The sequence below is a fragment of the Pseudophryne corroboree genome, chromosome 4, assembly GCF_028390025.1.
Source record: "Pseudophryne corroboree isolate aPseCor3 chromosome 4, aPseCor3.hap2, whole genome shotgun sequence".
Lineage (NCBI taxonomy): Eukaryota > Metazoa > Chordata > Amphibia > Anura > Myobatrachidae > Pseudophryne > Pseudophryne corroboree.
Window position 1 is genome coordinate 16,445,623 of NC_086447.1, and position 24,097 is coordinate 16,469,719.

A 24,097-nucleotide genomic window follows, 5' to 3' on the forward strand; every position below is an offset into this window, starting at 1 on the left:
AGATATCACCTGGTTTTCACATTAAACAGATTCCCACTTGAGAAAGCAGCAAGGATGCAGTGAGGTTTATGTTTCCTGGTGTCAACCTGTATTATTTCAGTGGACATTGTAATGAGGATGCATCTTGCTGCCTTTCCAATGAAGCACGTTTTAATCAGTAATAGGTGAAAAAACATTCCAACAAAGGTGTTAATCAGAGACTTGGCTTTGTGGACACTTTTCAGAGAGCAAATGTGTTAGCATAAAAATAAAGCCATAAAATGGAGAGCTGATTAATCACTCAATTGGATTTCTCTGCCTGCATATTTTTTTTTCTCTGCAACCCCATGCTAAATTGTGCTTCCTGTTTTTTATAAAATGACTTAATCAAATCTGACTCTGATTGCATCAGAGAAGGCCAGGTACCCTACACTATAAGAGGTGGTTTGAAATTTTGACTTGTCTACTTAAAGATCAGCAAAATTTGATCACAAGGTCAATTACGTCCCTGGGTGGTATTGAACCACCAGCCTTTCGGTTAACAGCCGAATGCGCTAATCGATTGCACCACAGAGACAACTTGCAAAAGCATGTACTAACAAAGGCTAAAAAGCATTCATCTAGAAAGTTTCCTAGAAAAAGGTTAAAAAGGCAATAATCTGGAGAGTTTTGCAAGATTTTTCTTCCATTGACCAACGAAGAAACACATTGGTACTTTCACATGCTGAGTGAGTACTTCAGGATCTCTGACACTTACATGAGCAGCAGAGTGGCGCAGCGGAAGCGTGATGGGCCCATAACCCAGAGGTCGGTGGATCGAAACCATCCTCTGCTATGTGCACTTATTTTTTTGTTAATTAAATTCTTCCAAAACTGGAATTGATATTTTGACTCTTTTATTTTTACTTAAAGTACAATAACTTTTAACATTTTAATTTGTTTTAATAGTATATTGACAGCATTGTTTTCTTTCAGAAATCCACTTAATTTTCTTTACCCTATTACTGAAATGGTAATTGACAAAAACAAGCTACATTGTCACCAGAAGAGCAATGCAAAATGTACAATTGATATTTCAAAATCATCTTTCCAGCTTGAATTTCAATGATGCATTGGGGCAACGATTTTGTGAGAAACATCTTCACCCTTAAAGAAAGATTTTCTTAACTTCTTACCTGTGTGCTGATTAGATATCACCTGGTTTTCACATTAAACAGATTCCCACTTGAGAAAGCAGCAAGGCTGCAGTGAGGTTTATGTTTCCTGGTGCCAACCTGTATTATTTCAGTGGACATTGTAATGAGGATGCATCTTGCTGCCTTTCCAATGAAGCAAGTTTTAATCAGTAATAGGTGAAAAACCATTCCTACAAAGGTGTTAATCAGAGACTTGGCTTTGTGGACACTTTTCAGAGAGCAAATGTGTTAGCATAAAAATAAAGCCATAAAATGGAGAGCTGATTAATCACTCAATTGGATTTCTCTGCCTGCATAATTTTTTTTCTCTGCAACCCCATGCTAAATTGTGCTTCCTGTTTTTTATAAAATGACTTAATCATATCTGACTCTGATTGCATCAGAGAAGGCCAGGTACCCTACACTATAAGAGGTGGTTTAAAATTTTGACTTGTCTACTTAAAGATCACCAAAATTTGATCACAAGGTCAATTACGTCCCTGGGTGGGATTGAACCACCAACCTTTCGGTTAACAGCCGAATGCGCTAACCGATTGCGCCACAGAGACAGCTTGCAAAAGTATGTGCTGACAAATGCAAAAAAGCATTCATCTAGAAAGTTTCCTAGAAAAAGGTTAAAAAGGCAATAATCTGGAGAGTTTTGCAAGATTTTTCTTCCATTGACCAACGAAGAAACACATTGGTACTTTCACATGATGAGTGAGTACTTCAGGATCTCTTATACTTACATGAGCAGCAGAGTGGCGCAGCGGAAGCGTGCTGGGCCCATAACCCAGAGGCCGGTGGATCGAAACCATCCTCTGCTGTGTGCACTTATTTTTTTGTTAATTAAATTCTTCCAAAACTGGAATTGATATTTTGACTCTTTTATTTTTACTTAAAGTACAATAACTTTTAACATTTTAATTTTTTTTAATAGTATATTGACAGTATTGTTTTCTTTCAGAAATCCACTTAATTTTCTTTACCCTATTACTGAAATGGTAATTGACAAAAACAAGCTACATTGTCACCAGAAGAGCAATGCAAAATGTACAATTGATATTTCAAAATCATCTTTCCAGCTTGAATTTCAATGATGCATTGGGGCAACGATTTTGTGAGAAACATCTTCACCCTTAAAGAAAGATTTTCTTAACTTCTTACCTGTGTGCTGATTAGATATCACCTGGTTTTCACATTAAACAGATTCACACTAGAGAAAGCAGCAAGGATGCAGTGAGGTTTATGTTTCCTGGTGTCAAACTGTATTATTTCAGTGGACATTGTAATGAGGATGCATCTTGCTGCCTTTCCAATGAAGCAAGTTTTAATCAGTAATAGGTGAAAAACCATTCCTACAAAGGTGTTAATCAGAGACTTGCCTTTGTGGACACTTTTCAGAGAGCAAATGTGTTAGCATAAAAATAAAGCCATAAAGTGGAGAGCTGATTAATCACTCAATTGGATTTCTCTGCCTGCATATTTTTTTTTCTCTGCAACCCCATGCTAAATTGTGCTTCCTGTTTTTATAAAATGACTTAATCAAATCTGACTCTGATTGCATCAGAGAAGGCCAGGTACCCTACACTATAAGAGGTGGTTTGAAATTTTGACTTGTCTACTTAAAGATCAGCAAAATTTGATCACAAGGTCAATTACGTCCCTGGGTGGTATTGAAACACCAGCCTTTCGGTTAACAGCCGAATGCGCTAACCGATTGCACCACAGAGACAACTTGCAAAAGCATGTACTAACAAAGGCTAAAAAGCATTCATCTAGAAAGTTTCCTAGAAAAAGGTTAAAAAGGCAATAATCTGGAGAGTTTTGCAAGATTTTTCTTCCATTGACCAACGAAGAAACACATTGGTACTTTCACATGATGAGTGAGTACTTCAGGATGTCTGAAACTTACGTGGGCAGCAGAGTGGCGCAGCGGAAGCGTGCTGGGCCCATAATCCAGAGGTCGGTGGATCAAAACCATCCTCTGCTATGTGCACTTATTTTTTTGTTAATTAAATTCTTCCAAAACTGGAATTGATATTTTGACTCTTTTATTTTTACTTAAAGTACAATAACTTTTAACATTTTAATTTGTTTTAATAGTATATTGACAGCATTGTTTTCTTTCAGAAATCCACTTAATTTTCTTTACCCTATTACTGAAATGGTAATTGACAAAAACAAGCTACATTGTCACCAGAAGAGCAATGCAAAATGTACAATTGATATTTCAAAATCATCTTTCCAGCTTGAATTTCAATGATGCATTGGGGCAACGATTTTGTGAGAAACATCTTCACCCTTAAAGAAAGATTTTCTTAACTTCTTACCTGTGTGCTGATTAGATATCACCTGGTTTTCACATTAAACAGATTCCCACTTGAGAAAGCAGCAAGGCTGCAGTGAGGTTTATGTTTCCTGGTGCCAACCTGTATTATTTCAGTGGACATTGTAATGAGGATGCATCTTGCTGCCTTTCCAATGAAGCAAGTTTTAATCAGTAATAGGTGAAAAACCATTCCTACAAAGGTGTTAATCAGAGACTTGGCTTTGTGGACACTTTTCAGAGAGCAAATGTGTTAGCATAAAAATAAAGCCATAAAATGGAGAGCTGATTAATCACTCAATTGGATTTCTCTGCCTGCATAATTTTTTTTCTCTGCAACCCCATGCTAAATTGTGCTTCCTGTTTTTTATAAAATGACTTAATCATATCTGACTCTGATTGCATCAGAGAAGGCCAGGTACCCTACACTATAAGAGGTGGTTTAAAATTTTGACTTGTCTACTTAAAGATCACCAAAATTTGATCACAAGGTCAATTACGTCCCTGGGTGGGATTGAACCACCAACCTTTCGGTTAACAGCCGAATGCGCTAACCGATTGCGCCACAGAGACAGCTTGCAAAAGTATGTGCTGACAAATGCAAAAAAGCATTCATCTAGAAAGTTTCCTAGAAAAAGGTTAAAAAGGCAATAATCTGGAGAGTTTTGCAAGATTTTTCTTCCATTGACCAACGAAGAAACACATTGGTACTTTCACATGATGAGTGAGTACTTCAGGATCTCTTATACTTACATGAGCAGCAGAGTGGCGCAGCGGAAGCGTGCTGGGCCCATAACCCAGAGGCCGGTGGATCGAAACCATCCTCTGCTGTGTGCACTTATTTTTTTGTTAATTAAATTCTTCCAAAACTGGAATTGATATTTTGACTCTTTTATTTTTACTTAAAGTACAATAACTTTTAACATTTTAATTTTTTTTAATAGTATATTGACAGTATTGTTTTCTTTCAGAAATCCACTTAATTTTCTTTACCCTATTACTGAAATGGTAATTGACAAAAACAAGCTACATTGTCACCAGAAGAGCAATGCAAAATGTACAATTGATATTTCAAAATCATCTTTCCAGCTTGAATTTCAATGATGCATTGGGGCAACGATTTTGTGAGAAACATCTTCACCCTTAAAGAAAGATTTTCTTAACTTCTTACCTGTGTGCTGATTAGATATCACCTGGTTTTCACATTAAACAGATTCACACTAGAGAAAGCAGCAAGGATGCAGTGAGGTTTATGTTTCCTGGTGTCAAACTGTATTATTTCAGTGGACATTGTAATGAGGATGCATCTTGCTGCCTTTCCAATGAAGCAAGTTTTAATCAGTAATAGGTGAAAAACCATTCCTACAAAGGTGTTAATCAGAGACTTGCCTTTGTGGACACTTTTCAGAGAGCAAATGTGTTAGCATAAAAATAAAGCCATAAAATGGAGAGCTGATTAATCACTCAATTGGATTTCTCTGCCTGCATATTTTTTTTTCTCTGCAACCCCATGCTAAATTGTGCTTCCTGTTTTTATAAAATGACTTAATCAAATCTGACTCTGATTGCATCAGAGAAGGCCAGGTACCCTACACTATAAGAGGTGGTTTGAAATTTTGACTTGTCTACTTAAAGATCAGCAAAATTTGATCACAAGGTCAATTACGTCCCTGGGTGGTATTGAAACACCAGCCTTTCGGTTAACAGCCGAATGCGCTAACTGATTGCACCACAGAGACAACTTGCAAAAGCATGTACTAACAAAGGCTAAAAAGCATTCATCTAGAAAGTTTCCTAGAAAAAGGTTAAAAAGGCAATAATCTGGAGAGTTTTGCAAGATTTTTCTTCCATTGACCAACGAAGAAACACATTGGTACTTTCACATGATGAGTGAGTACTTCAGGATGTCTGAAACTTACGTGGGCAGCAGAGTGGCGCAGCGGAAGCGTGCTGGGCCCATAATCCAGAGGTCGGTGGATCAAAACCATCCTCTGCTATGTGCACTTATTTTTTTGTTAATTAAATTCTTCCAAAACTGGAATTGATATTTTGACTCTTTTATTTTTACTTAAAGTACAATAACTTTTAACATTTTAATTTGTTTTAATAGTATATTGACAGCATTGTTTTCTTTCAGAAATCCACTTAATTTTCTTTACCCTATTACTGAAATGGTAATTGACAAAAACAAGCTACATTGTCACCAGAAGAGCAATGCAAAATGTACAATTGATATTTCAAAATCATCTTTCCAGCTTGAATTTCAATGATGCATTGGGGCAACGATTTTGTGAGAAACATCTTCACCCTTAAAGAAAGATTTTCTTAACTTCTTACCTGTGTGCTGATTAGATATCACCTGGTTTTCACATTAAACAGATTCCCACTTGAGAAAGCAGCAAGGATGCAGTGAGGTTTATGTTTCCTGGTGTCAACCTGTATTATTTCAGTGGACATTGTAATGAGGATGCATCTTGCTGCCTTTCCAATGAAGCAAGTTTTAATCAGTAATAGGTGAAAAACCATTCCTACAAAGGTGTTAATCAGAGACTTGCCTTTGTGGACACTTTTCAGAGAGCAAATGTGTTAGCATAAAAATAAAGCCATAAAATGGAGAGCTGATTAATCACTCAATTGGATTTCTCTGCCTGCATATTTTTTTTTCTCTGCAACCCCATGCTAAATTGTGCTTCCTGTTTTTATAAAATGACTTAATCAAATCTGACTCTGATTGCATCAGAGAAGGCCAGGTACCCTACACTATAAGAGGTGGTTTGAAATTTTGACTTGTCTACTTAAAGATCAGCAAAATTTGATCACAAGGTCAATTACGTCCCTGGGTGGTATTGAAACACCAGCCTTTCGGTTAACAGCCGAATGCGCTAACCGATTGCACCACAGAGTCAACTTGCAAAAGCATGTACTAACAAAGGCTAAAAAGCATTCATCTAGAAAGTTTCCTAGAAAAAGGTTAAAAAGGCAATAATCTGGAGAGTTTTGCAAGATTTTTCGTCCATTGACCAACGAAGAAACACATTGGTACTTTCACATGATGAGTGAGTACTTCAGGATGTCTTAAACTTACGTGGGCAGCAGAGTGGCGCAGCGGAAGCGTGCTGGGCCCATAATCCAGAGGTCGGTGGATCGAAACCATTCTCTGCTATGTGCACTTATTTTTTTGTTAATTAAATTCTTCCAAAACTGGAATTGATATTTTGACTCTTTTATTTTTACTTAAAGTACAATAACTTTTAACATTTTAATTTGTTTTAATAGTATATTGACAGCATTGTTTTCTTTCAGAAATCCACTTAATTTTCTTTACCCTATTACTGAAATGGTAATTGACAAAAACAAGCTACATTGTCACCAGAAGAGCAATGCAAAATGTACAATTGATATTTCAAAATCATCTTTCCAGCTTGAATTTCAATGATGCATTGGGGCAACGATTTTGTGAGAAACATCTTCACCCTTAAAGAAAGATTTTCTTAACTTCTTACCTGTGTGCTGATTAGATATCACCTGGTTTTCACATTAAACAGATTCCCACTTGAGAAAGCAGCAAGGATGCGGTGAGGTTTATGTTTCCTGGTGTCAACCTGTATTATTTCAGTGGACATTGTAATGAGGATGCATCTTGCTGCCTTTCCAATGAAGCAAGTTTTAATCAGTAATAGGTGAAAAACCATTCCAACAAATGTGTTAATCAGAGACTTGGCTTTGTGGACACTTTTCAGAGAGCAAATGTGTTAGCATAAAAATAAAGCCATAAAATGGAGAGCTGATTAATCACTCAATTGGATTTCTCTGCCTGCATATTTTTTTTTCTCTGCAACCCCATGCTAAATTGTGCTTCCTGTTTTTTATAAAATGACTTAATCAAATCTGACTCTGATTGCATCAGAGAAGGCCAGGTACCCTACACTATAAGAGGTGGTTTGAAATTTTGACTTGTCTACTTAAAGATCAGCAAAATTTGATCACAAGTTCAATTACGTCCCTGGGTGGTATTGAAACACCAGCCTTTCGGTTAACAGCCGAATGCGCTAACCGATTGCACCACAGAGACAACTTGCAAAAGCATGTACTAACAAAGGCTAAAAAGCATTCATCTAGAAAGTTTCCTAGAAACAGGTTAAAAAGGCAATAATCTGGAGAGTTTTGCAAGATTTTTCTTCCATTGACCAACGAAGAAACACATTGGTACTTTTACATGATGAGTGAATACTTCAGGATCTCTGACACTTACATGGGCAGCAGAGTGGCGCAGCGGAAGCGTGCTGGGCCCATAATCCAGAGGTCGGTGGATCGAAACCATCCTCTGCTATGTGCACTTATTTTTTTGTTAATTAAATTCTTCCAAAACTGGAATTGATATTTTGACTCTTTTATTTTTACTTAAAGTACAATAACTTTTAACATTTTAATTTGTTTTAATAGTATATTGACAGCATTGTTTTCTTTCAGAAATCCACTTAATTTTCTTTACCCTATTACTGAAATGGTAATTGACAAAAACAAGCTACATTGTCACCAGAAGAGCAATGCAAAATGTACAATTGATATTTCAAAATCATCTTTCCATCTTGAATTTCAATGATGCATTGAGGCAACGATTTTGTGAGAAACATCTTCACCCTTAAAGAGAGATTTTCTTAACTTCTTACCTGTGTGCTGATTAGATATCACCTGGTTTTCACATTAAACAGATTCACACTTGAGAAAGCAGCAAGGATGCAGTGAGGTTTATGTTTCCTGGTGTCAAACTGTATTATTTCAGTGGACATTGTAATGAGGATGCATCTTGCTGCCTTTCCAATGAAGCAAGTTTTAATCAGTAATAGGTGAAAAACCATTCCTACAAAGGTGTTAATCAGAGACTTGCCTTTGTGGACACTTTTCAGAGAGCAAATGTGTTAGCATAAAAATAAAGCCATAAAATGGAGAGCTGATTAATCACTCAATTGGATTTCTCTGCCTGCATTTTTTTTTCTCTGCAACCCTATGCTAAATTGTGCTTCCTGTTTTGTATAAAATGACTTAATCAAATCTGACTCTGATTGCATCAGAGAAGGCCAGGTACCCTACACTATAAGAGGTGGTTTGAAATTTTGACTTGTCTACTTAAAGATCAGCAAAATTTGATCACAAGGTCAATTACGTCCCTGGGTGGGATTGAACCACCAACCTTTCGGTTAACAGCCGAATGCGCTAACCGATTGCACCACAGAGACAGATTGCAAAAGCATGTGCTGACAAAGGCTAAAAAGCATTCATCTAGAAAGTTTCCTAGAAAAAGGTTAAAAATGCAATAATCTGGAGAGTTTTGCAAGATTTTTCTTCCATTGACCAACGAAGAAACACATTGGTACTTTCAAATGATGAGTGAGTACTTCAGGATCTCTGACACTTACATGAGCAGTAGAGTGGCGCAGCGGAAGCGTGCTGGGCCCATAACCCAGAGGTCAGTGGATCGAAATCATCCTCTGCTATGTGCACTTATTTTTTTGTTAATTAAATTCTTCCAAAACTGGAATTGATATTTTGACTCTTTTATTTTTACTTAAAGTACAATAACTTTTAACATTTTAATTTGTTTTAATAGTATATTGACAGCATTGTTTTCTTTCAGAAATCCACTTAATTTTCTTTACCCTATTACTGAAATGGTAATTGACAAAAACAAGCTACATTGTCACCAGAAGAGCAATGCAAAATGTACAATTGATATTTCAAAATCATCTTTCCATCTTGAATTTCAATGATGCATTGGGGCAACGATTTTGTGAGAAACATCTTCACCCTTAAAGAAAGATTATCTTAAATACTTACCTGTGTGCTGATTAGATATCACCTGGTTTTCACATTAAACAGATTCACACTTGAGAAAGCAGCAAGGATGCAGTGAGGTTTATGTTTCCTGGTGTCAAACTGTATTATTTCAGTGGACATTGTAATGAGGATGCATCTTGCTGCCTTTCCAATGAAGCAAGTTTTAATCAGTAATAGGTGAAAAACCATTCCTACAAAGGTGTTAATCAGAGACTTGCCTTTGTGGACACTTTTCAGAGAGCAAATGTGTTAGCATAAAAATAAAGCCATAAAATGGAGAGCTGATTAATCACTCAATTGGATTTCTCTGCCTGCATATTTTTTTTTCTCTGCAACCCCATGCTAAATTGTGCTTCCTGTTTTTTATAAAATGACTTAATCAAATCTGACTCTGATTGCATCAGAGAAGGCCAGGTACCCTACACTATAAGAGGTGGTTTGAAATTTTGACTTGTCTACTTAAAGATCAGCAAAATTTGATCACAAGGTCAATTACGTCCCTGGGTGGTATTGAAACACCAGCCTTTCGGTTAACAGCCGAATGCGCTAACCGATTGCACCACAGAGACAACTTGCAAAAGCATGTACTAACAAAGGCTAAAAAGCATTCATCTAGAAAGTTTCCTAGAAAAAGGTTAAAAAGGCAATAATCTGGAGAGTTTTGCAAGATTTTTCTTCCATTGACCAACGAAGAAACACATTGGTACTTTCACATGATGAGTGAGTACTTCAGGATCTCTGACACTTACGTGGGCAGCAGAGTGGCGCAGCGGAAGCGTGCTGGGCCCATAATCCAGAGGTCGGTGGATCGAAACCATCCTCTGCTATGTGCACTTATTTTTTTGTTAATTAAATTCTTCCAAAACTGGAATTGATATTTTGACTCTTTTATTTTTACTTAAAGTACAATAACTTTTAACATTTTAATTTGTTTTAATAGTATATTGACAGCATTGTTTTCTTTCAGAAATCCACTTAATTTTCTTTACCCTATTACTGAAATGGTAATTGACAAAAACAAGCTACATTGTCACCAGAAGAGCAATGCAAAATGTACAATTGATATTTCAAAATCATCTTTCCATCTTGAATTTCAATGATGCATTGGGGCAACGATTTTGTGAGAAACATCTTCACCCTTAAAGAAAGATTTTCTTAACTTCTTACCTGTGTGCTGATTAGATATCACCTGGTTTTCACATTAAACAGATTCCCACTTGAGAAAGCAGCAAGGATGCAGTGAGGTTTATGTTTCCTGGTGTCAACCTGTATTATTTCAGTGGACATTGTAATGAGGATGCATCTTGCTGCCTTTCCAATGAAGCAAGTTTTAATCAGTAATAGGTGAAAAACCATTCCTACAAAGGTGTTAATCAGAGACTTGGCTTTGTGGACACTTTTCAGAGAGCAAATGTGTTAGCATAAAAATTAAGCCATAAAATGGAGAGCTGATTAATCACTCAATTGGATTTCTCTGCCTGCATATTTTTTTTTCTCTGCAACCCCAATGCTAAATTGTGCTTCCTGTTTTTTATAAAATGACTTAATCAAATATGACTCTGATTGCATCAGAGAAGGCCAGGTACCCAACACCATAAAAGGTGGTTTGCAATTTTGACTTGTCTACTTAAAGATCAGCAAAAGTTGATCACAAGGCCAATTACGTCCCTGGGTGGGATTGAACCACCAACCTTTCGGTTAACAGCCGAATGCGCTAACCGATTGCGCCACAGAGACAGCTTGCAAAAGCATGTACTGACAAAGGCTAAAAAGCATTCATCTAGAAAGTTTCCTAGAAAAAGGTTAAAAAGGCAATAATCTGGAGAGTTTTGCAAGATTTTTCTTCCATTGACCAACGAAGAAACACATTGGTACTTTCACATGATGAGTGAGTACTTCAGGATCTCTTACACTTACATGAGCAGCAGAGTGGCGCAGCGGAAGCGTGCTGGGCCCATAACCCAGAGGCCGGTGGATCGAAACCATCCTCTGCTATATGCACTTATTTTTTTGTTAATTAAATTCTTCCAAAACTGGAATTGATATTTTGACTCTTTTATTTTTACTTAAAGTACAATAACTTTTAACATTTTAATTTTTTTTAATAGTATATAGACAGTATTGTTTTCTTTCAGAAATCCACTTAATTTTCTTTACCCTATTACTGAAATGGTAATTGACAAAAACAAGCTACATTGTCACCAGAAGAGCAATGCAAAATGTACAATTGATATTTCAAAATCATCTTTCCATCTTGAATTTCAATGATGCATTGGGGCAACGATTTTGTGAGAAACATCTTCACCCTTAAAGAAAGATTTTCTTAACTTCTTACCTGTGTGCTGATTAGATATCACCTGGTTTTCACATTAAACAGATTCCCACTTGAGAAAGCAGCAAGGATGCAGTGAGGTTTATGTTTCCTGGTGTCAACCTGTATTATTTCAGTGGACATTGTAATGAGCATGCATCTTGCTGCCTTTCCAATGAAGCAAGTTTTAATCAGTAATAGGTGAAAAACCATTCCTACAAAGGTGTTAATCAGAGACTTGGCTTTGTGGACACTTTTCAGAGAGCAAATGTGTTAGCATAAAAATAAAGCCATAAAATGGAGAGCTGATTAATCACTCAATTGGATTTCTCTGCCTGCATATTTTTTTTTCTCTGCAACCCCATGCTAAATTGTGCTTCCTGTTTTTTATAAAATGACTTAATCAAATCTGACTCTGATTGCATCAGAGAAGGCCAGGTACCCTACACTATAAGAGGTGGTTTGAAATTTTGACTTGTCTACTTAAAGATCAGCAAAATTTGATCACAAGGTCAATTACGTCCCTGGGTGGTATTGAAACACCAGCCTTTCGGTTAACAGCCGAATGCGCTAACCGATTGCACCACAGAGACAACTTGCAAAAGCATGTACTAACAAAGGCTAAAAAGCATTCATCTAGAAAGTTTCCTAGAAAAAGGTTAAAAAGGCAATAATCTGGACAGTTTTGCAAGATTTTTCTTCCATTGACCAACGAAGAAACACATTGGTACTTTCACATGATGAGTGAGTACTTCAGGATCTCTGACACTTACGTGGGCAGCAGAGTAGCGCAGCGGAAGCGTGCTGGGCCCATAATCCAGAGGTCGTTGGATCGAAACCATCCTCTGCTATGAGCACTTATTTTTTTGTTAATTAAATTCTTCATAAACTGGAATTGATATTTTGACTATTTTATTTTTACTTAAAGTACAATAACTTTTAACATTTTAATTTTTTTTAATAGTATATTGACAGTATTGTTTTCTTTCAGAAATCCACTTAATTTTCTTTACCCTATTACTGAAATGGTAATTGACAAAAACAAGCTACATTGTCACCAGAAGAGCAATGCAAAATGTACAATTGATATTTCAAAATCATCTTTCCAGCTTGAATTTCAATGATGCATTGGGGCAACGATTTTGTGAGAAACATCTTCACCCTTAAAGAAAGATTTTCTTAACTTCTTACCTGTGTGCTGATTAGATATCACCTGGTTTTCACATTAAACAGATTCACACTTGAGAAAGCAGCAAGGATGCAGTGAGGTTTATGTTTCCTGGTGTCAAACTGTATTATTTCAGTGGACATTGTAATGAGGATGCATCTTGCTGCCTTTCCAATGAAGCAAGTTTTAATCAGTAATAGGTGAAAAACCATTCCTACAAAGGTGTTAATCAGAGACTTGGCTTTGTGGACACTTTTCAGAGAGCAAATGTGTTAGCATAAAAATAAAGCCATAAAATGGAGAGCTGATTAATCACTCAATTGGATTTCTCTGCCTGCATATTTTTTTTTCTCTGCAACCCCATGCTAAATTGTGCTTCCTGTTTTTTATAAAATGACTTAATCAAATCTGACTCTGATTGCATCAGAGAAGGCCAGGTACCCTACACTATAAGAGGTGGTTTAAAATTTTGACTTGTCTACTTAAAGATCACCAAAATTTGATCACAAGGTCAATTACGTCCCTGGGTGGGATTGAACCACCAACCTTTCGGTTAACAGCCGAATGCGCTAACCGATTGCGCCACAGAGACAGCTTGCAAAAGTATGTGCTGACAAATGCAAAAAAGCATTCATCTAGAAAGTTTCCTAGAAAAAGGTTAAAAAGGCAATAATCTGGAGAGTTTTGCAAGATTTTTCTTCCATTGACCAACGAAGAAACACATTGGTACTTTCACATGATGAGTGAGTACTTCAGGATCTCTTATACTTACATGAGCAGCAGAGTGGCGCAGCGGAAGCGTGCTGGGCCCATAACCCAGAGGCCGGTTGATCGAAACCATCCTCTGCTGTGTGCACTTATTTTTTTGTTAATTAAATTCTTCCAAAACTGGAATTGATATTTTGACTCTTTTATTTTTACTTAAAGTACAATAACTTTTAACATTTTAATTTTTTTTAATAGTATATTGACAGTATTGTTTTCTTTCAGAAATCCACTTAATTTTCTTTACCCTATTACTGAAATGGTAATTGACAAAAACAAGCTACATTGTCACCAGAAGAGCAATGCAAAATGTACAATTGATATTTCAAAATCATCTTTCCAGCTTGAATTTCAATGATGCATTGGGGCAACGATTTTGTGAGAAACATCTTCACCCTTAAAGAAAGATTTTCTTAACTTCTTACCTGTGTGCTGATTAGATATCACCTGGTTTTCACATTAAACAGATTCACACTAGAGAAAGCAGCAAGGATGCAGTGAGGTTTATGTTTCCTGGTGTCAAACAGTATTATTTCAGTGGACATTGTAATGAGGATGCATCTTGCTGCCTTTCCAATGAAGCAAGTTTTAATCAGTAATAGGTGAAAAACCATTCCTACAAAGGTGTTAATCAGAGACTTGCCTTTGTGGACACTTTTCAGAGAGCAAATGTGTTAGCATAAAAATAAAGCCATAAAATGGAGAGCTGATTAATCACTCAATTGGATTTCTCTGCCTGCATATTTTTTTTTTCTCTGCAACCCCATGCTAAATTGTGCTTCCTGTTTTTATAAAATGACTTAATCAAATCTGACTCTGATTGCATCAGAGAAGGCCAGGTACCCTACACTATAAGAGGTGGTTTGAAATTTTGACTTGTCTACTTAAAGATCAGCAAAATTTGATCACAAGGTCAATTACGTCCCTGGGTGGTATTGAAACACCAGCCTTTCGGTTAACAGCCGAATGCGCTAACCGATTGCACCACAGAGACAACTTGCAAAAGCATGTACTAACAAAGGCTAAAAAGCATTCATCTAGAAAGTTTCCTAGAAAAAGGTTAAAAAGGCAATAATCTGGAGAGTTTTGCAAGATTTTTCTTCCATTGACCAACGAAGAAACACATTGGTACTTTCACATGATGAGTGAGTACTTCAGGATGTCTGAAACTTACGTGGGCAGCAGAGTGGCGCAGCGGAAGCGTGCTGGGCCCATAATCCAGAGGTCGGTGGATCAAAACCATCCTCTGCTATGTGCACTTATTTTTTTGTTAATTAAATTCTTCCAAAACTGGAATTGATATTTTGACTCTTTTATTTTTACTTAAAGTACAATAACTTTTAACATTTTAATTTGTTTTAATAGTATATTGACAGCATTGTTTTCTTTCAGAAATCCACTTAATTTTCTTTACCCTATTACTGAAATGGTAATTGACAAAAACAAGCTACATTGTCACCAGAAGAGCAATGCAAAATGTACAATTGATATTTCAAAATCATCTTTCCAGCTTGAATTTCAATAATGCATTGGGGCAACGATTTTGTGAGAAACATCTTCACCCTTAAAGAAAGATTTTCTTAACTTCTTACCTGTGTGCTGATTAGATATCACCTGGTTTTCACATTAAACAGATTCCCACTTGAGAAAGCAGCAAGGATGCAGTGAGGTTTATGTTTCCTGGTGTCAACCTGTATTATTTCAGTGGACATTGTAATGAGGATGCATCTTGCTGCCTTTCCAATGAAGCAAGTTTTAATCAGTAATAGGTGAAAAACCATTCCTACAAAGGTGTTAATCAGAGACTTGCCTTTGTGGACACTTTTCAGAGAGCAAATGTGTTAGCATAAAAATAAAGCCATAAAATGGAGAGCTGATTAATCACTCAATTGGATTTCTCTGCCTGCATATTTTTTTTTCTCTGCAACCCCATGCTAAATTGTGCTTCCTGTTTTTATAAAATGACTTAATCAAATCTGACTCTGATTGCATCAGAGAAGGCCAGGTACCCTACACTATAAGAGGTGGTTTGAAATTTTGACTTGTCTACTTAAAGATCAGCAAAATTTGATCACAAGGTCAATTACGTCCCTGGGTGGTATTGAAACACCAGCCTTTCGGTTAACAGCCGAATGCGCTAACCGATTGCACCACAGAGTCAACTTGCAAAAGCATGTACTAACAAAGGCTAAAAAGCATTCATCTAGAAAGTTTCCTAGAAAAAGGTTAAAAAGGCAATAATCTGGAGAGTTTTGCAAGATTTTTCGTCCATTGACCAACGAAGAAACACATTGGTACTTTCACATGATGAGTGAGTACTTCAGGATGTCTGAAACTTACGTGGGCAGCAGAGTGGCGCAGCGGAAGCGTGCTGGGCCCATAATCCAGAGGTCGGTGGATCGAAACCATTCTCTGCTATGTGCACTTATTTTTTTGTTAATTAAATTCTTCCAAAACTGGAATTGATATTTTGACTCTTTTATTTTTACTTAAAGTACAATAACTTTTAACATTTTAATTTGTTTTAATAGTATATTGACAGCATTGTTTTCTTTCAGAAATCCACTTAATTTTCTTTACCCTATTACTGAAATGGTAATTGACAAAAACAAGCTACATTGTCACCAGAAGAGCAATGCAAAATGTACAATTGATATTTCAAAATCATCTTTCCAGCTTGAATTTCAATGATGCATTGGGGCAACGATTTTGTGAGAAACATCTTCACCCTTAAAGAAAGATTTTCTTAACTTCTTACCTGTGTGCTGATTAGATATCACCTGGTTTTCACATTAAACAGATTCCCACTTGAGAAAGCAGCAAGGATGCGGTGAGGTTTATGTTTCCTGGTGTCAACCTGTATTATTTCAGTGGACATTGTAATGAGGATGCATCTTGCTGCCTTTCCAATGAAGCAAGTTTTAATCAGTAATAGGTGAAAAACCATTCCAACAAATGTGTTAATCAGAGACTTGGCTTTGTGGACACTTTTCAGAGAGCAAATGTGTTAGCATAAAAATAAAGCCATAAAATGGAGAGCTGATTAATCACTCAATTGGATTTCTCTGCCTGCATATTTTTTTTTCTCTGCAACCCCATGCTAAATTGTGCTTCCTGTTTTTTATAAAATGACTTAATCAAATCTGACTCTGATTGCATCAGAGAAGGCCAGGTACCCTACACTATAAGAGGTGGTTTGAAATTTTGACTTGTCTACTTAAAGATCAGCAAAATTTGATCACAAGTTCAATTACGTCCCTGGGTGGTATTGAAACACCAGCCTTTCGGTTAACAGCCGAATGCGCTAACCGATTGCACCACAGAGACAACTTGCAAAAGCATGTACTAACAAAGGCTAAAAAGCATTCATCTAGAAAGTTTCCTAGAAAAAGGTTAAAAAGGCAATAATCTGGAGAGTTTTGCAAGATTTTTCTTCCATTGACCAACGAAGAAACACATTGGTACTTTTACATGATGAGTGAATACTTCAGGATCTCTGACACTTACATGGGCAGCAGAGTGGCGCAGCGGAAGCGTGCTGGGCCCATAATCCAGAGGTCGGTGGATCGAAACCATCCTCTGCTATGTGCACTTATTTTTTTGTTAATTAAATTCTTCCAAAACTGGAATTGATATTTTGACTCTTTTATTTTTACTTAAAGTACAATAACTTTTAACATTTTAATTTGTTTTAATAGTATATTGACAGCATTGTTTTCTTTCAGAAATCCACTTAATTTTCTTTACTCTATTACTGAAATGGTAATTGACAAAAACAAGCTACATTGTCACCAGAAGAGCAATGCAAAATGTACAATTGATATTTCAAAATCATCTTTCCAGCTTGAATTTCAATGATGCATTGAGGCAACGATTTTGTGAGAAACATCTTCACCCTTAAAGAGAGATTTTCTTAACTTCTTACCTGTGTGCTGATTAGATATCACCTGGTTTTCACATTAAACAGATTCACACTTGAGAAAGCAGCAAGGATGCAGTGAGGTTTATGTTTCCTGGTGTCAAACTGTATTATTTCAGTGGACATTGTAATGAGGATGCATCTTGCTGCCTTTCCAATGAAGCAAGTTTTAATCAGTAATAGGTGAAAAACCATTCCTACAAAGGTGTTAATCAGAGACTTGCCTTTGTGGACACTTTTCAGAGAGCAAATGTGTTAGCATAAAAATAAAGCCATAAAATGGAGAGCTGATTAATCACTCAATTGGATTTCTCTGCCTGCATTTTTTTTTCTCTGCAACCCTATGCTAAATTGTGCTTCCTGTTTTGTATAAAATGACTTAATCAAATCTGACTCTGATTGCATCAGAGAAGGCCAGGTACCCTACACTATAAGAGGTGGTTTGAAATTTTGACTTGTCTACTTAAAGATCAGCAAAATTTGATCACAAGGTCAATTACGTCCCTGGGTGGGATTGAACCACCAACCTTTCGGTTAACAGCCGAATGCGCTAACCGATTGCACCACAGAGACAGATTGCAAAAGCATGTGCTGACAAAGGCTAAAAAGCATTCATCTAGAAAGTTTCCTAGAAAAAGGTTAAAAATGCAATAATCTGGAGAGTTTTGCAAGATTTTTCTTCCATTGACCAACGAAGAAACACATTGGTACTTTCAAATGATGAGTGAGTACTTCAGGATCTCTGACACTTACATGAGCAGTAGAGTGGCGCAGCGGAAGCGTGCTGGGCCCATAACCCAGAGGTCAGTGGATCGAAATCATCCTCTGCTATGTGCACTTATTTTTTTGTTAATTAAATTCTTCCAAAACTGGAATTGATATTTTGACTCTTTTATTTTTACTTAAAGTACAATAACTTTTAACATTTTAATTTGTTTTAATAGTATATTGACAGCATTGTTTTCTTTCAGAAATCCACTTAATTTTCTTTACCCTATTACTGAAATGGTAATTGACAAAAACAAGCTACATTGTCACCAGAAGAGCAATGCAAAATGTACAATTGATATTTCAAAATCATCTTTCCATCTTGAATTTCAATGATGCATTGGGGCAACGATTTTGTGAGAAACATCTTCACCCTTAAAGAAAGATTATCTTAAATACTTACCTGTGTGCTGATTAGATATCACCTGGTTTTCACATTAAACAGATTCACACTTGAGAAAGCAGCAAGGATGCAGTGAGGTTTATGTTTCCTGGTGTCAAACTGTATTATTTCAGTGGACATTGTAATGAGGATGCATCTTGCTGCCTTTCCAATGAAGCAAGTTTTAATCAGTAATAGGTGAAAAACCATTCCTACAAAGGTGTTAATCAGAGACTTGCCTTTGTGGACACTTTTCAGAGAGCAAATGTGTTAGCATAAAAATAAAGCCATAAAATGGAGAGCTGATTAATCACTCAATTGGATTTCTCTGCCTGCATATTTTTTTTTCTCTGCAACCCCATGCTAAATTGTGCTTCCTGTTTTTTATAAAATGACTTAATCAAATCTGACTCTGATTGCATCAGAGAAGGCCAGGTACCCTACACTATAAGAGGTGGTTTGAAATTTTGACTTGTCTACTTAAAGATCAGCAAAATTTGATCACAAGGTCAATTACGTCCCTGGGTGGTATTGAAACACCAGCCTTTCGGTTAACAGCCGAATGCGCTAACCGATTGCACCACAGAGACAACTTGCAAAAGCATGTACTAACAAAGGCTAAAAAGCATTCATCTAGAAAGTTTCCTAGAAAAAGGTTAAAAAGGCAATAATCTGGAGAGTTTTGCAAGATTTTTCTTCCATTGACCAACGAAGAAACACATTGGTACTTTCACATGATGAGTGAGTACTTCAGGATCTCTGACACTTACGTGGGCAGCAGAGTGGCGCAGCGGAAGCGTGCTGGGCCCATAATCCAGAGGTCGGTGGATCGAAACCATCCTCTGCTATGTGCACTTATTTTTTTGTTAATTAAATTCTTCCAAAACTGGAATTGATATTTTGACTCTTTTATTTTTACTTAAAGTACAATAACTTTTAACATTTTAATTTGTTTTAATAGTATATTGACAGCATTGTTTTCTTTCAGAAATCCACTTAATTTTCTTTACCCTATTACTGAAATGGTAATTGACAAAAACAAGCTACATTGTCACCAGAAGAGCAATGCAAAATGTACAATTGATATTTCAAAATCATCTTTCCATCTTGAATTTCAATGATGCATTGGGGCAACGATTTTGTGAGAAACATCTTCACCCTTAAAGAAAGATTTTCTTAACTTCTTACCTGTGTGCTGATTAGATATCACCTGGTTTTCACATTAAACAGATTCCCACTTGAGAAAGCAGCAAGGATGCAGTGAGGTTTATGTTTCCTGGTGTCAACCTGTATTATTTCAGTGGACATTGTAATGAGGATGCATCTTGCTGCCTTTCCAATGAAGCAAGTTTTAATCAGTAATAGGTGAAAAACCATTCCTACAAAGGTGTTAATCAGAGACTTGGCTTTGTGGACACTTTTCAGAGAGCAAATGTGTTAGCATAAAAATTAAGCCATAAAATGGAGAGCTGATTAATCACTCAATTGGATTTCTCTGCCTGCATATTTTTTTTTCTCTGCAACCCCAATGCTAAATTGTGCTTCCTGTTTTTTATAAAATGACTTAATCAAATATGACTCTGATTGCATCAGAGAAGGCCAGGTACCCAACACCATAAAAGGTGGTTTGCAATTTTGACTTGTCTACTTAAAGATCAGCAAAAGTTGATCACAAGGCCAATTACGTCCCTGGGTGGGATTGAACCACCAACCTTTCGGTTAACAGCCGAATGCGCTAACCGATTGCGCCACAGAGACAGCTTGCAAAAGCATGTACTGACAAAGGCTAAAAAGCATTCATCTAGAAAGTTTCCTAGAAAAAGGTTAAAAAGGCAATAATCTGGAGAGTTTTGCAAGATTTTTCTTCCATTGACCAACGAAGAAACACATTGGTACTTTCACATGATGAGTGAGTACTTCAGGATCTCTTACACTTACATGAGCAGCAGAGTGGCGCAGCGGAAGCGTGCTGGGCCCATAACCCAGAGGCCGGTGGATCGAAACCATCCTCTGCTATATGCACTTATTTTTTTGTTAATTAAATTCTTCCAAAACTGGAATTGATATTTTGACTCTTTTATTTTTACTTAAAGTACAATAACTTTTAACATTTTAATTTTTTTTAATAGTATATAGACAGTATTGTTTTCTTTCAGAAATCCACTTAATTTTCTTTACCCTATTACTGAAATGGTAATTGACAAAAACAAGCTACATTGTCACCAGAAGAGCAATGCAAAATGTACAATTGATATTTCAAAATCATCTTTCCATCTTGAATTTCAATGATGCATTGGGGCAACGATTTTGTGAGAAACATCTTCACCCTTAAAGAAAGATTTTCTTAACTTCTTACCTGTGTGCTGATTAGATATCACCTGGTTTTCACATTAAACAGATTCCCACTTGAGAAAGCAGCAAGGATGCAGTGAGGTTTATGTTTCCTGGTGTCAACCTGTATTATTTCAGTGGACATTGTAATGAGCATGCATCTTGCTGCCTTTCCAATGAAGCAAGTTTTAATCAGTAATAGGTGAAAAACCATTCCTACAAAGGTGTTAATCAGAGACTTGGCTTTGTGGACACTTTTCAGAGAGCAAATGTGTTAGCATAAAAATAAAGCCATAAAATGGAGAGCTGATTAATCACTCAATTGGATTTCTCTGCCTGCATATTTTTTTTTCTCTGCAACCCCATGCTAAATTGTGCTTCCTGTTTTTTATAAAATGACTTAATCAAATCTGACTCTGATTGCATCAGAGAAGGCCAGGTACCCTACACTATAAGAGGTGGTTTGAAATTTTGACTTGTCTACTTAAAGATCAGCAAAATTTGATCACAAGGTCAATTACGTCCCTGGGTGGTATTGAAACACCAGCCTTTCGGTTAACAGCCGAATGCGCTAACCGATTGCACCACAGAGACAACTTGCAAAAGCATGTACTAACAAAGGCTAAAAAGCATTCATCTAGAAAGTTTCCTAGAAAAAGGTTAAAAAGGCAATAATCTGGACAGTTTTGCAAGATTTTTCTTCCATTGACCAACGAAGAAACACATTGGTACTTTCACATGATGAGTGAGTACTTCAGGATCTCTGACACTTACGTGGGCAGCAGAGTAGCGCAGCGGAAGCGTGCTGGGCCCATAATCCAGAGGTCGTTGGATCGAAACCATCCTCTGCTATGAGCACTTATTTTTTTGTTAATTAAATTCTTCCAAAACTGGAATTGATATTTTGACTATTTTATTTTTACTTAAAGTACAATAACTTTTAACATTTTAATTTTTTTTAATAGTATATTGACAGTATTGTTTTCTTTCAGAAATCCACTTAATTTTCTTTACCCTATTACTGAAATGGTAATTGACAAAAACAAGCTACATTGTCACCAGAAGAGCAATGCAAAATGTACAATTGATATTTCAAAATCATCTTTCCAGCTTGAATTTCAATGATGCATTGGGGCAACGATTTTGTGAGAAACATCTTCACCCTTAAAGAAAGATTTTCTTAACTTCTTACCTGTGTGCTGATTAGATATCACCTGGTTTTCACATTAAACAGATTCACACTTGAGAAAGCAGCAAGGATGCAGTGAGGTTTATGTTTCCTGGTGTCAAACTGTATTATTTCAGTGGACATTGTAATGAGGATGCATCTTGCTGCCTTTCCAATGAAGCAAGTTTTAATCAGTAATAGGTGAAAAAACATTCCTACAAAGGTGTTAATCAGAGACTTGCCTTTGTGGACACTTTTCAGAGAGCAAATGTGTTAGCATAAAAATAAAGCCATAAAATGGAGAGCTGATTAATCACTCAATTGGATTTCTCTGCCTGCATATTTTTTTTCTCTGCAACCCCATGCTAAATTGTGCTTCCTGTTTTTTATAAAATGACTTAATCAAATCTGACTCTGATTGCATCAGAGAAGGCCAGGTACCCTACACTATAAGAGGTGGTTTGAAATTTTGACTTGTCTACTTAAAGATCAGCAAAATTTGATCACAAGGTCAATTACGTCCCTGGGTGGTATTGAAACACCAGCCTTTCGGTTAACAGCCGAATGCGCTAACCAATTGCACCACAGAGACAACTTGCAAAAGCATGTACTAACAAAGGCTAAAAAGCATTCATCTAGAAAGTTTCCTAGAAAAAGGTTAAAAAGGCAATAATCTGGAGAGTTTTGCAAGATTTTTCTTCCATTGACCAACGAAGAAACACATTGGTACTTTCACATGATGAGTGAGTACTTCAGGATCTCTGACACTTATGTGAGCAGCAGAGTGGCGCAGCGGAAGCGTGCTGGGCCCATAACCCAGAGGTCGGTGGATCGAAACCATCCTCTGCTATGTGCACTTATTTTTTTGTTAATTAAATTCTTCCAAAACTGGAATTGATATTTTGACTCTTTTATTTTTACTTAAAGTACAATAACTTTTAACATTTTAATTTGTTTTAATAGTATATTGACAGCATTGTTTTCTTTCAGAAATCCACTTAATTTTCTTTACCCTATTACTGAAATGGTAATTGACAAAAACAAGCTACATTGTCACCAGAAGAGCAATGCAAAATGTACAATTGATATTTCAAAATCATCTTTCCATCTTGAATTTCAATGATGCATTGGGGCAACGATTTTTTGAGAAACATCTTCACCCTTAAAGAAAGATTTTCTTAACTTCTTACCTGTGTGCTGATTAGATATCACCTGGTTTTCACATTAAGCAGATTCCCACTTGAGAAAGCAGCAAGGATGCAGTGAGGTTTATGTTTCCTGGTGTCAACCTGTATTATTTCAGTGGACATTGTAATGAGGATGCATCTTGCTGCCTTTCCAATGAAGCAAGTTTTAATCAGTAATAGGTGAAAAACCATTCCTACAAAGGTGTTAATCAGAGACTTGCCTTTGTGGACACTTTTCAGAGAGCAAATGTGTTAGCATAAAAATAAAGCCATAAAATGGAGAGCTGATTAATCACTCAATTGGATTTCTCTGCCTGCATATTTTTTTTTCTCTGCAACCCCATGCTAAATTGTGCTTCCTGTTTTTTATAAAATGACTTGATCAAATCTGACTCTGATTGCATCAGAGAAGGCCAGGTACCCTACACTATAAGAGGTGGTTTGAAATTTTGACTTGTCTACTTAAAGATCAGCAAAATTTGATCACAAGGTCAATTACGTCCCTGGGTGGTATTGAAACACCAGCCTTTCGGTTAACAGCCGAATGCGCTAACCGATTGCACCACAGAGACAACTTGCAAAAGCATGTACTAACAAAGGCTAAAAAGCATTCATCTAGAAAGTTTCCTAGAAAAAGGTTAAAAAGGCAATAATCTGGACAGTTTTGCAAGATTTTTCTTCCATTGACCAACGAAGAAACACATTGGTACTTTCACATGATGAGTGAGTACTTCAGGATCTCTGACACTTACGTGGGCAGCAGAGTAGCGCAGCGGAAGC

At 36.6% G+C, this 24,097-nt stretch overlaps 7 non-coding genes across 7 annotated transcripts; all 7 read right to left on the reverse strand.

Annotated features, from left to right (window-relative positions):
- Window positions 1-1,649: 1,649 nt before the first annotated feature.
- On the reverse strand, window positions 1,650-1,723 carry TRNAN-GUU (transfer RNA asparagine (anticodon GUU)). The gene has a single exon. It is a non-coding gene; the product is annotated as a tRNA-Asn (tRNA).
- Window positions 1,724-3,982: 2,259 nt separating this feature from the next.
- On the reverse strand, window positions 3,983-4,056 carry TRNAN-GUU (transfer RNA asparagine (anticodon GUU)). The gene has a single exon. It is a non-coding gene; the product is annotated as a tRNA-Asn (tRNA).
- A 4,590-nt stretch (window positions 4,057-8,646) lies between these two features.
- On the reverse strand, window positions 8,647-8,720 carry TRNAN-GUU (transfer RNA asparagine (anticodon GUU)). The gene has a single exon. It is a non-coding gene; the product is annotated as a tRNA-Asn (tRNA).
- Window positions 8,721-10,981: 2,261 nt separating this feature from the next.
- Window positions 10,982-11,055, reverse strand: TRNAN-GUU (transfer RNA asparagine (anticodon GUU)). The gene has a single exon. It is a non-coding gene; the product is annotated as a tRNA-Asn (tRNA).
- A 2,260-nt stretch (window positions 11,056-13,315) lies between these two features.
- On the reverse strand, window positions 13,316-13,389 carry TRNAN-GUU (transfer RNA asparagine (anticodon GUU)). The gene has a single exon. It is a non-coding gene; the product is annotated as a tRNA-Asn (tRNA).
- A 4,591-nt stretch (window positions 13,390-17,980) lies between these two features.
- Window positions 17,981-18,054, reverse strand: TRNAN-GUU (transfer RNA asparagine (anticodon GUU)). Its single transcript has one exon. It is a non-coding gene; the product is annotated as a tRNA-Asn (tRNA).
- A 2,261-nt stretch (window positions 18,055-20,315) lies between these two features.
- On the reverse strand, window positions 20,316-20,389 carry TRNAN-GUU (transfer RNA asparagine (anticodon GUU)). Its single transcript has one exon. It is a non-coding gene; the product is annotated as a tRNA-Asn (tRNA).
- Window positions 20,390-24,097: the final 3,708 nt, after the last annotated feature.